Source organism: Corvus kubaryi, unplaced genomic scaffold (assembly GCF_017639235.1).
Source record: "Corvus kubaryi isolate FWS band 111438036 unplaced genomic scaffold, C.kubaryi_AGA036_p1.0 135, whole genome shotgun sequence".
Taxonomy (NCBI): Eukaryota; Metazoa; Chordata; class Aves; order Passeriformes; family Corvidae; genus Corvus; species Corvus kubaryi.
This window is the reverse complement of record NW_024580669.1, coordinates 5622162-5636812: the sequence shown is the minus strand read 5'-3', so window position 1 is coordinate 5636812 and position 14651 is coordinate 5622162. Positions and strand designations below refer to the sequence as shown.

General features: G+C 41.9%; 1 protein-coding gene across 2 annotated transcripts in view; it reads left to right on the top strand.

The window, feature by feature from the left end:
- FAM107B (family with sequence similarity 107 member B) overlaps nt 1-14651 on the top strand; it is a 59308-nt gene that overhangs the window by 756 nt on the left and 43901 nt on the right. The window contains exon 2 of one of the 2 annotated variants that reach the window (XM_042053328.1): nt 1183-1299. The exons of the other annotated variant lie outside the window; for it this stretch is intronic. The gene's annotated coding sequence lies outside the window, so the exon portion shown is untranslated. The remainder of the gene's footprint in view (nt 1-1182; nt 1300-14651) is intronic. 2 annotated transcript variants of the gene reach the window in all.

Genomic DNA, 14651 nt, shown 5'->3' with positions numbered 1-14651 from the left:
GAGCTGCTTCTCTGCTCCCACCGCTCCCACCTGGATCGGTCAAAGTTTCCTTCAAGGATCCCGAGAATTCAAATGTCCAGGTTTTCCTATGCATTGGGTTGAAAGGCTGCACAGCTGGCCAGGGAAACTGCACGGATGAACTCACTTTGGGGGTGCACAAGGAGAAAGGGTGCAGTACAGGAACTTTGTGTGCCTGAAGTACTTGTTTGCTTCAGCCATTGAGTTTTTTCATAGCTTAATGAGGTCTGGCATAAATCGATACTGTGCAGATGTGGTGTACAGCCGTGGCTGGCGTTGGAGCAGAGTCTGTAAGTCCAGGGCATGCTTGTGGCAAACTCGAGAGAGCGGTAGGAACATGTGAACTTGTGGGATTTCATTGAGAATTCGCATGGTCAAACAAAAATGCAACGGAAGGAGAAAAAGATGCTTCTGTGTGAGCATAGTGTGGTTGCAGTGTATAGTTTGTGGTGGGAGTATTGTTGAATAACTCTGGCAGTGGAGCGTTGTTGTATGTCTGTGTGTGCACTGAGTCCTGTAGCACCAGTCAGGACATTTAACTTTCATTGACTTGGCAGAGAAGTAGGAGTGTGGAAGGATGTTGCTGAAAATGAGAATGACTGCTTGTGGATCTGGTAGGCAGTTTGGGAGGCATTTAAAATGTCTTTAATTTCCTCGTGATATGAACAGGACAGTGGCAATCTGTTGCTTTGTTGATGGATGTTTTCCTAGCAATATATGGACAGACAGTGTGTTCTATGAATGTGGTGGCTGCTGGTTTGGTGTCCGCGATATTTGCTCAGGGACAATAAACAATTGTTTGCTGAGCTTTATTATAAGGAACCAGAAATGCCCCATATCTCCTGAAACAAAGCCTTTATTGTCTTAATGCAACTCTGGGCCAATTTCATGCTTGGTGTCGTTCTACTGGTGATGGTAGAGTTTTGCCAGGGATGATTTTGGCAGGTGAAATGTCACTTCTGCGTCCCTAATGCTCAAGAGTAGTGTCGCTATATTGTCTTCACCACTTGAGTATTGTTAATTGAAATGGCATGCTGATGCTTCCCAAAAGTTTGAAGAAAGGGGAGAATTCTCTCATCAGGTCCTCACAATACTTTCCCACGTGCTTTCTTCTTTCTGCTCAGATCTCATATCCCTTAATTTACTCTCCTCCTTCTTTTTCAGTCTTAGCATCTTTTTTCTCTCTTCAAAATTAAGAAGTTTCTCTGAAGTCCAGTTCACCTCCAGGCATTTAAAGGTTTTGAGACTGTGTTGAACCCTGCACCCCCCCTGCACGACTGGGTAAGTGAGGAGCTGTGTGGCAGCTGCAGTTGGGAGATCTTTCTCGCACACGCTCTCCTTCACAATCTGATTTGTGCCGTGGCTCTGGTCAGTGCGTTTGCTGAAGTGGCAGATTGTTTGTCAGAGTCACGCAGTGGAACAGCCTGGCTTGAGAGAGAGTGGTAGACTGGGATGGGGGTGGGGAAGTCACTCAGTTTTTACACACGGCCCGTACTCAGGATGCTGAGAAACAACTGGTTTTGAGAGCACTTCTTCACAACATCAGTAAGGACAGGAAAATTACCTAAAAGTTGGAGCAGAAGGAAAAATGGGGAAAGAGAGAAGGAAATAATCATGTTTGCTAGCTGTGGGAAGAAGAGCGGAACTGTTAACCAGTAATTGGCTCTAACAGAACTTTGGCTCTATCAAAGTTTCAAAGAAAATATTTTATTGAATAAAGCTATGTTATCTTTGTACATGGTTAACAGTATTAAATACATGTGGCCAACTCTTAGTCTGTTCTGGGACTGTGGTAGTTGTAAACAGAGCCAGTTTCAATGCTCAGCTTCTGCTGAGCCGTTTTGTATCTGACATCTCTGCGCTGTACAACTTTGGATCTATTTGCATCTCATAAGAACACAAAAAGAGCGTGTCTGACACAGCTCAGGGCTGATACCATTCTGACACAGTATCAAAGAGCAAGATACATGCACCGTCTCACTGTGAAGGAGAAGAAAATGTGCGTAATGCTTCTTCAACGCAGTTATTACTCTAAAGTTTGTTCTGGTTTGGCCAGACCTGGTGTGTTTTTGACTGTCAGTGAAGTATGGTTTGCAGCACAACATAATATTGCAAGGAGCCTGCAACTCCTCTGTGTTTATTTAAAAAGCATGTAAGTCAGGGTTTTGATGTTTCATTTTGACATAAGACAGTGGAAGGATTCAGCTGTGGAAAGAGAATTGTTCACATGCTAACCTGAACATAAAGCTGCAAATTTGACAGGAAAAATATTTTTTTTAGGAGAAAGATAAATTATCTGTTTAGAACTACATTTATCAGTGATACTTCCACTTGTCTTGCATGCTCTTGTCAGGCTTACCTTTGTGAATGCTTCATTTATATTAATCCTTCTAGAACCACACTGAAGTGGGAAGGTACCACATCTTCCCATTGTGGGGAAGCCACCTTTCCTTTGCAGATGGGGAATAAAAGCACAAGCAAGAAAATGAGTTCCCTGTGACCACCCAGGAACTGTGTAGTGGTGCAAGAACTTGAATTTGTGTGTCCTGAGCTATTGGCAAGCATTGAAATGACAGTACTGCTCCTGCCAGAAGGAGTGGGAGAAGAGGCACAGCCCAAAAGGCACAATGTGGAAATTGGTTGGGTCACCCAGCTGTGATGCACTCAGTGGTTGACTGCTCTTCCATCACCACCATGCATGTTGGTCTTTGTTAGACTGTGGAAAACAGAAGGGTTTTGTAGTGATAAGTACTTAAACAAAGATACTCAGCATACACAGGAGAGAAGAAAAAGAACGGGACGTTTTCCTTCTTTCTATACCTGCCTTCAGGTAGTGGGTGCTGTTTTTACCCATGGGTTTCTGGCTGGGTCTCTGGGGAGGTCCTTCATCTGTCCCACTGTACAGCTGTGTGTGAGCAGGTGCCAGCAGAAGGGCAGAGGAGGCTTTGCAGAGCCAGGCGGGTCACATCAAGAGCAGGACTGCCTTTCTGTGACCCCAGCAGCTGGGTGAGGTTTGAGTGCAGATCCCCACCCTGAGAAACCAGGCTTGTGCTTTTTTTTTAAAAAAGTGGTTTCTGAAGGGGTGGCTTCTCTTCTTTGTGCTATGCACAGACACTCACGTAGCTGCTCTTCTCACCTGGCTGCTCTTCTGCTTTGGGGTGTTGGTATGAAGGGCTGTGGGTGTTGCATGACAGCAGGGAGTGGCCTGTGGCAGTTCTCTTGTGGCAGAAATCTTACGGGGTTATATGAGCAGGGAGCACTGGTATCTGCAAAAAAAGGAAAGATGTGGTCTTTTCTTCCCTTTTCTATGTCATTCAAAGCACTGGAGGTTACCTGCTACCTTTGTGCTCTGTTGCTTTGGGAAAACTGAAGTAGTGCTTTTCCTTACAGTGCTGTGTTTGGTGCTTGGTGGTTATAATTGTGAAGTCAGTCCTGTTTGTAACTTTGGTTTCAAAACATCTTTTGTGCTGACAGCCTATATCTTGTGCTTAGTCCAGTGCTGTAAGTTTTGTGCAATGAAGGGTGGGACTCTCACAGGTGGGAGAGCAGTGTTTGCAACTGTGTCTACAAAAGAATAAGTCGCAAAGATTTTGGAGCGTTTGTGTGCAGTGCTGTCTGCTGGCCTGTATCACATTTAAAAATAACTTTTGAAATCAGTGTTTCCTCCACTGGTTTAGCCTGGGCGTGTAGCTGAAGGGGCAGGTTTTGTGGTGACTTCGTGCAGTTTGCTTGTAGCATAGATGTAGTTTGCAGTGGAATTTGAGTCTTTAGCAGATCATCAGCTTGCTTAGGTGGGACAAGGATCCTAGTTTTGTGCTGTCAGCAGGGAGCACAAATGAAATAACCTTTGCCTTGTTTAGCTTTATTTATCCTTGAAGCAAAACTTTTGGATTTGCTTACATTTTTAAAATGTCTTTGACAACATGAAAGCAGAAAGTTGCCTTTTGTGCACATACATGCTCCTCTTCAAAGAAAGAAATAGTGCAGTCATTTAGGAACAGTGGCACAAATCCCTTTCATTTAGATGAGCTCAATTTCGTTATTTTTACATTTATATTGCAATTTTTGGCAGCATTGTGCTTTCAGGATGAACTGTAAAACCTCTGTGCTGTCCTTCAGCAAATCTCAGGCGTTTACATTTACAGACTCTCTGTGAGAGCTGCATTAGAGTCCTGTAGAGAGCTTGTGATGATGAAGCGTGAAAAGTGCTGCTGCTGTGCGGGGTATTTTAATATCCTGGAGAGCAGCCTTGCTGCTTGTGGTGGGATGGGTCTTATTTTTTACCTTATACTGGGGACTTACTTACCTTTCTTGTAAGCAGGAGAGCTGAAACCCAGGAATGCTTCTAAAGGAGAAACTGTCCTCATGTTTGGCTTCATTTGAAGCAGTCCCTCTGGTTTGTAGTCTAGTATATTTTAGGCAGGGGAAACTAAGTCTTGAAAGTGTTATTGTGTGGAGGGGAGCTCACTGTGAGCTGCTTTTCCTTACTTGAATATCAAGAGTTCTTTTGTGCCCCTTGAAGGATGTCCAGTTCACCATGCTTGTGCCCTCTGGTGCTAACTAACTCAGTCAGCAGTGTCTGCCCTGAAGGGGAGGCAAACACTGCCCATCAAAGGTATTTCAATAGTCCTGGCATTCAGTGGGCTGGCGAGAGGAGGATGATGAAGGCAAATAGTAGAACAATTCCTTTCATTCCTTGCCTGTGCAGTGAGTGGGCATTTGTCAGACCTCATGTACATACACAGGCTTTTTTTTGTTCTGGTGCTAATAATAAATAGAGTTCACAGCTCTGAGTAGCCAGGACAATGTGACAAGAAGTGGGTCAAGACCATTCGTGTGTGCATAACTGCATTCCTAATCTAGGCCAGTGCCTGTGCTGGATGCTTCTAAACAAGCTGAAAAGATTTCAGGGAAGCTGGAGTTTATGCTGTCAACTGGGTGAAGTGCACCTCTAGCTGAGTGGAGCACTTAAGGACAGGGCTCAGAGGGAATGGTCTGGGGTAGCTTTGCATGTTAGAAACACCACAGAGGTACAGCTTTACTGTTTAGTACCTCTGAAGAGTGAGGAGTTTAAGTCAGAGTAACCTTTCTTCTTCCTGGCACGATGACTAGCTGAGCAGCCCTTCAAACATGTACACTGCTCTGCTGTTTCACTGAAATATGTCTCTGCTACCTCAGTTTCCTCTGAAGTGTCACTGAGGACAAAGATGACTTGCTGAGTGTCACATTGCATTGCTGCTATGTCCTTCAGACTTGCTGCAATGGTTGAGCTCCTTGGTGCTCTTCAAGGAAGAGTGGGTGCTTGGCCTCACCTTGAGATGCAGTTTGGGGCTTGGCTGCTGGTAGAAGAAGAAAGCCAATTTTTATCTGAAGCCACTGGGATTTGTGGAGTTTATTTTTGGAGAGAATAGGGAGGAGGAGTTTCATTGGGTTATGATTTCTTTCATGGTCCTATGGTTGGATTTGGTTTTTTTTCATCCTAGGGCTTTTCGAGGTTACTTGTCCGTGAAGAAGATCTATGACATATAAGGCAAGCTGTAAAACACCTCTTAAACTCTCATAATACCTGGCACATCAGTGCTGCTCCCTGAAAACAGTCTGTCAGAAATTCATAACCCAGTTCACGTGAGAATGTAGGAAAAGCTAGGGAGAGAATCATGGTAGTTTGGGGATTTTCATTGGCTGGAAGGCAATGGTTTGGTATTTCTAAAAGTAAACCAATCTTTTCTTCCAAGCCTCAAATACATTTGAGGCCATCCCTGTCTAATGTGCAGAAGCAAACAAGTGCTGGGGGTTGTACCCAGCATGTCAGGGGTGCGGGCAGTGGCTTTGCCACACAAAAAGGTGCCCTTTGGAAGGTGAGCTTGGCTTGCCTTGTCACTGTCCCACCATTCTCCTGTGTCCTTTGTCATAGTGAGCAGCGCAGTGACACACTGCCTGATCAGAAGTGCTCAGGCACACGGAGTCTAGTGTGTTCTGGAAGGGAGCCCTGGCTATGCAAGGGTTGTCCTGTGAGTGGTTTGTTACCACAGATTGCAACTGTGGGAGTGACTCTCCAAAGGCAATGTTAGCCTGCCCATTACTGTTCATTTATCTGTTTGTTCTTTCAAGTACAAGAAGGCTGAGCAAGTCATAAACTTCTTACACAAAATACGAGCAAACATATTCTTCCTTTTTCAGAAAATACCTTGAAAACAAGGTTTAGAATTCAAGAAAATTAATGCCTTTGAAGAGCAGAAAGCATTTATCTCTTGGTGTGAAACTAAATCGTGTTGAAAAGATTTTAAAAAATATTTTTCTGAAACAGAGTAACTAGAAAGCCAGCCTTGAAGCTTGTAATGAAGACTGGAGTTTGTGAATGTGCTTGTCAGTCTTAGGTGGAGGATTTAGTTTAAAAGGCCAAAGCAGATGTTACAGATGCCATTTTATCAAAAATCTCTTTTGGGGAAGCTCCACTCTGAGTTCTTGGGCCTGTCTTGCTTTGTCTGCAGTTAATGACTGATTCAACTGGGCATAAAGAGGGAGAGGTTAGAGGATCACCTGGCCATGTTATATGGTACATCCTTTTCCTAATTGGGCAAAAGTGCTGTACCTTCAAAGTTTCCTCTGTAAATCTAATTTACTGAATGTGCAATGACTGGTTTTGTTTTGGTTTGTTGGTTGGGTGTTTTTTCAGTGTAGTATGTAAGCAAAATAAAATAATTTCTTTGCTTAAGGATTTGAGGACAAGTTAGCACATGAAGTTAGAAAATAAGTGTGCCAACTATTGGGGGTTTTTTTCCAGTGGCCTGAGGGCCCTTCCTGCTTATCACTGTTGTAAAGAGAGAGTCTCTGCCCTGAAGAACTTACAGTTTAAGTAAGGGTGTGTGAATGGATATTAGAGACAGAAAAAGGTGAAGCATGTTGGTGTGAGGGTTGAAGTGGAAAAATTTTTCTTGCACTGAATGCAGCTGCTTTGATGGAGAGACAGATTTTTTACTTAAACTTCCAGTGTAACATTATGTATCTATATAAAGCTGCTTCATTGCTCTGCAGCTAGTTAGGGCCTACTTTTTCTCTATAGAAGCACTAAAAAAGCATCTCCTCAACCTTGGTACCTATTTCCAGGTAACTAATAGGATTAACAGATCCAAGACAACGTGTTCTTTAGCTAAATGTAATCCATTTTCCAGCTTCAGCCAAAAATATTGCAGGGAGGAGAAACACTGGTCTATACAGTAAATCTGATTTTCAAAGAAAGCAGGGCTTAATACAAGTTAGACCAGTGCTTTTCTTCTAGAACATTTCTAGAACTGCTGTCACTTTAATTGTGTAATTTTAGAGCAGATGACTCTAAAACTGGAGGCCCACTCAAAATGCAGTCAGGAGTCAGTCAGGTCAGTGATACTGGGATATCTTTTTAAAGGAACTGGGAAAAGAACTTCAGGATGGGGAAGTATTTAAGTCCTAGGGGACTTGTTGTATGCTGTGGCAGTGGGCCATATGGATACCTAAGTAGCTAAATTTTTTGCTCAAACTGTAGTTCCTGTGTCTGTCTAGTCTCTTCCTAATCCACTGCCATGATTTCCTGTGGCTAAGTAGTTCTTCCTTTCCCCAAAGCTGTCCTAGTGTTGCTAGCACGGGATGACTGCAGGCAGCATCTGCCAGGGAGAGGATCTAATTTCTGTGGTGCTGAGGTTGTGGTGGGCTCAGTGTGTGATGTGCAACAGCTTTGCCCCAGAAGGATGCCCAGGTTTATACTGATGTTCTAATTAAGATCTCGGTGTCTGGTGTACAAAATTCTTAATTGCTGAAGCATCCTCATATCAGCTTTCAGTAAAGTTGTTTTCAAAGCATTGTAGTTTTCATTCCCACCACAGGATTATGAAGGAGACTTGTTGCTGAAGAACAGGTAGTGTCACCTGTTCAACTTCCCTGTGGATTCTTTTTTGTATTGATGGAAGGCTTTGTTTTAATGCTTAATCGTTTTGACTGTCAGCATCTGGTGGCATATAGGGGGAGTGCTGTTCTGTGCTCTGAAGGCAAGAGTTTAGAATCAGCTTTAAAGTAGAAGAGTGTGTGCTTTCAAAGACTTTATTCCTTCCAGCACTGAAATGGAATTAATGAATCAAATTGGGCATGGCATGCATTGATAAAGTGGTGCTTTGTTAAATGACTGCTCTAAGGGACTGTTTCAACCCCTTCCTCCCATTTTAGTATTGGGTTTTAATCTCTTTGTTGCAAGTAACATCAGCACTAGTAGAATTAAGAATTAAAGTTTGAGCCAGTGGTGAGTTTATTTATTCCTGTTTTATCTCTAATGATGAAGAAGCCCCAGCTGATTTCCTGCTCAGGTTTGATGCTTCACAAGGCTTGAGGTTCATCTTTATTTTATCTCCAGATTCCCACCTTGGTTTAGGATATTTTTTCTCCCTAATAGGAAGCTGATTAATTGACTAGTAAAGCAGGCACAGATGTAGCTAATTTACTTTGTAAGTGCAGATGTTTTGTGTGCGAGGAAGTCAGGCAAAGATTGGATTTAGAAAGGACCAGATTACAGACACTAGTCAACAAAACATTGAATATCACAGAAAAATTATTGCTGTAAAAGCAATGACATAAGGAGCTCTTACTCCTCTGTATTTTCCCCCAGGAAGAGGAGTGGAAAAAAATTCTGTACTATGATATACAGTAATTCAGATTCCTAAGGTTAAATGTCTCTGTAATCAATGTACTTTTTTTTTTTTTTTTTTTTTAACTGTCATAGTTAGGATGCCATGAACTCAGCTCTGGGTAGCATGGTTTGCTGCATGGGAGGCTTTTGAAATGTACTGTAGGAAATGGTCTCCTTGAGGAAGGAAAGAATAGGGAGTGCCACAGGCCATTTACAAAAATTAACAACCATTCCAGTTAATGTGGGTAGACTGGGTAATTTTTGCATAGAATTTTATAGAGTGGTGTGGTTGAAAAACTGACTGTGTCAGGGTAACACATCTTTCCAATATCTATTTAGAGTACATAAATATTTACTATTGTCTTTCTTTTAAAGATTAAGAAACAAAGCCTGAATTGACTTGCCTAAAGCTATAACTGATTAATGCAAGGATAGAATGTGAACTTGGGACTTTGAACCAAGAGAACAACAGACAAGATGAAACAATGCAAATAGAAACATAATGAAAAGATAATATAAACTTTATATTTCAAGCATAAACTCACTATCCCAATATAGAAATCTTCTTCCCATAAATGCCTTTAGGCAAGTAAGCAGCCTAAAAAGCTGCTTCTTACTGAAAACAGAATCTGTTTAGACTAGATCATTTCTCTACTTGCCAATTTTGTGCATCCAGCATTACCCCCATTAAGCTTGTTGCTTCTGAGAAAATTCCTAAAAACAAATTGGAATTTAAATTAAATTTTCAAATAACTAGAGTTCAAATGAAGAGAACTAGGCAAATTTACAGTTCATCATGAAAAGCTGCAGCAAAATCACGCTCGAAATTTCCTTTACTTATCTCCCAGGATTGGTGTGAGTCAGCCAGAGCCCTGTACTAAATGTGGAGATGGAGCTGACTCAAAGACAAGTGATTGGCATAATTTTATGGGATGTCATCAACTGCAGCTTCATTAAATGTCAGTTTCTCTGTCTTGGTCAAATGTTAATTTTCATTGCAATTTTGGCTGAGCATAACATAATTTTGTTTGGTTGGGTTTTTTTGGGGTTTTTTTTGTGTTTTGTGGGTTTTTGTTGTTGTTGTTTGTTTGGGGTTTTTTTGTTTTTGTTTTTGTTTTTTTCCTTTTGGTAAGTTCCCTGGATCACAAGGGCCATCCAGGATCGTTATTTTTTTAGTGGAAAGGATGGTGGATCTCCAAGCACAATTCTTACTTCTCTAAATTGCGTGGTCTTGGGGTGGTAGCACACACCTGGTCACTGCACCACTCCAATGTTTGTGTATTTTGGAAGAACAGTGTAGTCCTGTAACAGGCTTTGGGGTTTCTCTCCTCCTCTTCTGGATATTAATTTGGAAGGAATTTTGGAAAGAATTCATTGCAGTATCTATTTATTGCAGTGTTTTTGGACAATGCCTTTGTATCACTGGTGAAAATTAAGAGATAGGGAGTTTTTAGTGGCATTTCTGTGTAACTTTAAGCAATTTCAGTCTTCTGTAATGATAATTTTTTGGTTCTAAACATGCTAAGTTAAAAGCAGAGCAAGAATTTCCTAGTTCTCTGGGCGTCTAAATGTCTCCCATACTGGATGTTGTTTGAATTGTGTTCCTTTGCCTGAACTGTCTTGTTTGTTCTGCTGTTTGTGATTCATTTGAATGTGCACTAGCCAGCACCTGAATAATGGAAAACCTAAAGTAAATAAATGATAGTGCCTGCTAGAGAATCAAAAGGTTCTACAGTGAGCTGTGGTGCTCTTTAGAACAATTTAAATATCTTTTTGTAAACAAAGTGTTAAATGAAGACTGGTTGAATGGAAGTTAAAAAGCTTGAATCATTCAAGTTTGGGACATTGAAAGTCTAGACTAGATTTAAGTGTTACTACTTTAAAGTTCGTAGAAGGGACTAGAGCATTCTGAGAAGGCCTTTCTTTACCTTTGCCTAGGGTTTATAATTTAATCTAGGGTTTGGAGGAAACTGGCTTTATTCTCATTGCAGCAGAGTTACATTTCCATCCCATATATGGCAATTTTTTAAAGGTTAGTAGGGTTTGGTTTTTTTTCCTTAAAGTGAAAGATGCTTTAGATTGTAGATGCCAATTCTGTAATTTACAAACAACAGGAAATTTGTAAAATTACTGGAAGTGGTTCTTGAAAGATTCTGAAATTTTAATCATGTTCATGACATTGATGGTGTGTTTTTCCTTATAGAAGAGGTATTTTTATTTTAAATTGGAATAATTTTGGCTTCTGGGGCTTTTTTTGTTTGTTTGTGCTGGGGTTTTTTGTTTTGTTTTGGGCTGTTTTTTTTTTTTTCTTGTGGTTTTTTTTGTGTGTGTGTTTGGTTTTGGTTTTTTTCCTTTAAATGTGCCCCAGAAGCCAGAACTGTCTTAACAGGACACCTGCTTTGAGAAAGAATGAGGTAGGTAGGTATGTTAGAGTTGATCCTTTCATCGTGTTTGATAAACTTTGAAAGAAAATGGGTCACACTGTAATATTAGACTGTAAAAAAAGTGAAATATGAGGTAACTAAGAAAAAAGAAGGGTATATCTGTTTGTACCATATGTATTTCTGCTACAGCCCGAAGCTGTACACTTTCTATCTGAGCTGTATGAGATAAGCTTGTGTGAATCGTTCACTCCATCATCACAAACTTGACCTCTTCTGTGTTGCGTGTTGTCATACAGTTCACATGTGGTCAGTGTGGGGATCCTCCAGTTTTGCCTTCCATAAACCTTGGGTTTGTTTTTCTGACAATTCATTTCCTGTTGATTCAAATTCTTTGTTTGTTGTTGCTTTTAACATTCTGCCAAAGGCTGTTACTTGCAGTTGTTGTCTGGCAGCAGTGAACTGAAGCCTGTCAGAGACAGGACTCCTGGCATCTTTCATTGCTCGGCCATCAGTTTACATGAAGTTTAGGGGAGTTTCATGGAGGCTTCAAACCCTTTAAAAATTTGGCTGAAACTGGCCAAAAGTTATGGGGCGGGTTGCATGTGCACACTTACATTATCATACAAGAAATCTAAGAAGGTTGTTTCACCTAAATTCCTGACCTGGCCCTGTATTTGCTTCATGGTTACGGAACAGTCTCTCCCTGGATGTGTTTTTGCAGCTTAGCTTTGTACCCAGGGAACTCCCTGTGGTGGCTCTGGTTTTGCTAGAGCCATGCTGATTTCATTAAGATGTGGGCATCAGAATGGCATCCTAGCCCTATCTCGTGTGTAAATGCTTTACTACATGGTTGCTACCTCTTTAGAAAGGCCTGTTGCACAAGCAAACCACTCCAATTTCCTTCAGCATTAACTGGCAGTTTGTGGGTAGCGAGTGGGGAACAGCAGATAATACTTTTGTCCTTGCTGACCTTCTGACCCATGAACCACATGAAATTCTGTAAAGCTGGAGGCGGGGAAAAAACCCAATGTATTTCAGTCCCATTATTTGGTTACAGCTGTAAAGGGTAATGTTCAGTTATCACTTCCTTCTAGAAGCTTTCTGTAACTGCATGAGCTGTTCCTGTAATTCAATGACATGTGCATCACAAAGGCTTGAAAATTGGAATGGATCGGAAACTCCTGTTATTTCAAATTATGTAGTTGTAAACTGGCTGCAGGCCTTTGGGTTGAAAGACTAAGCATTGATTTCAACTGCTGGGTTGTATCACAGAGAGATAAAAGTTGATTTTACATGAAGTGGAAACTTAGACATGCTAGTACAGAACTCAGCCCATGGTGAATATATGTTGGCTGCTCACAGATCATATCATAAGGCAATTTATTTGTATCGGTGGCCTGTCACATCATGTAGGATCAATCTTTGCTTAAATAGAGAAAGAACCTATTAAGGAAAGCTACTGCAGACCTGAGCTTGCATTCTAGCTGTGATATCTCTGTGGGCCAATAACCACATGTTTTATCTGGTTTTCTTCCCAGTGCATGAACATGCCTAGTGAGTAACACATGAAAACCAAATATAACAAGGGTTGATGCATTTGGCCAACTTGCAGAGTATAAGGATCTCATTATTTTTTCCTACTTCCTGCCTTTGTTTTTTTATTTGAAATGTATCTATCTAATTTCTCTTTAGCAGCCTAGGCAAGGTTCTTTCCCATTTCATCTGCAAATTAGTGTTTCTGTGGGTATGGCTATGTTGAATGATGAATTTGGTTGTTATTTATTTATTTTTGTGGTAGCTTTTTTACTTGGCTCTTGCAGGAAGTAACATAGTTATTTTTTCTTATTTTCTTTTGTTTGCACATCAAGGAAGGCGAGGGTCACATTCTACAGGGGAGGAAAAAAGAAGGATGTCAGAAATGTACCACTTACTACTATCAATAAAACTTTAATTAACTAAATGCTCTGTCTGGCTTCTTGCCCATGTAATACATAAAAATCAGAGAGATTCTCCTAAGTCATTATTACTGGTTACCAAAAATACTTATGTTTCCATTTACAGTGAAGCCTGAAGAAGAACTGGCTGGCAAGTCTCAATATGCAAAGAAATCTTGGTTATTCAGGTTATGTGTTTCTGTTCATTTGCATGTTTGCACTGGTGTACTAAAGAGTCCCCTTTATCAAGCCAATCCATATTTAAAATTGCCTTCCTATATGCAAAGTATGAGTCCCATAGCAGGATTCCTGTTGATACTCTTGTAAGGTGTGCCCAGGGTTTGTAGCATCACTGAATGGTTTGGGCTGGAAGGGACCTTGAAGATTGTCTAGTTGCACCACTCTTACCATGGGCAGGGACACCTTGAGCAGGTTGCTCGATGCCCCATCCAGTCTGGCCTTGAACACTTCCAGCATTGTCTGGATTTGCTGCAGTATGAAGGATGCCATCTGCAGAACTCCTGGGAGAGGAGAGCTCCTGTTGAGCAAAGCCTGTGCCTTGCCTCCTGTACCATTAACCTGTTTTCTCTTGATGCGATGTCTTGCTGTAAGTGCTGTTCACCACTCAGTCAGGCTTTAAACTGTCTGAGCAGGAATTGGGCAGCTGGGCTGCCACTGCAGACGGTGACTCATTTTGCCTTCCCCAGGAGGAATGAACCTCCCTGCTCCAAACTTCTGTGAGGTTTTTAGTAATTCCCAACTTTTTCTGCTGGAGCATAGTAACAGCCTGCTCGCCTCTCTAGAAGGGATCGAACCAGTATCAATTCTGCCTGCCAGTGGATGTCCTTTGGCTGCATTTACAGTCATGCATAGCGAGGAGGGAAACAACTCTGACTGCCTTGCTTTACTTTTTGTCCCTGAATCTTCTGGTTTTTGTCTCTAATTTTCAGGTTCAGACAATAAATGGGGTTTAACTGCAGATCCTAACACTGAGCTGATTATGTGCAGATCTGTGGATCAAACGTTAAGCTGTCAGAAGGGAGACTTGCCATGCTGCCCAAGAGGAAGTGGTGTCTTGTTAGATCCCCATCAGACAAACCATGTCACCATGTCCTTCCAGAGCCCAGCAGTCCCCTGGGTGCCATCCTGTGTGTACCATACAGGGGAGAATGCAGGGACAGCATCCGCACCATTGTAAGTGCAGCCCTGGCACCAGGCAGGAGCTGGGACTCACGTCAGCTGCAGATTTGGTGTGACTCTCCCCAGTCACCCTCTTGTGGGCTGATGCTGTGGGATTGTGGGCCCCCCTTTCCAAAGGGTCACCTGCATTACCTGCTGCAGGAACTGATGGGAATGTGCTCAGTTGCCCTTGTGCAATATAGGTGCTGGCAGACAGGGATGAACTCCAGGCAGCATTACCCACCACTGAGCCTCCCCACAATGGCTCCTTGATTGCCTATTTCCCATAAATTGCAGATGCTGTCAGAGAGTCTCCTGGCTCTTTTCTTGGCAGTGTTGTTGCAAGAAAGCATTTTTAGTAGCTGCTTTTCACCATCGAAATTATAATTCTGCTGTGAATCAGAGCTGACTTACGTGCAGGTGAAAGACAACTCCTTAAGTTGTCTCTGCCAGACCTCAAAAGCAGTTGAGCTTTCTGCCCAT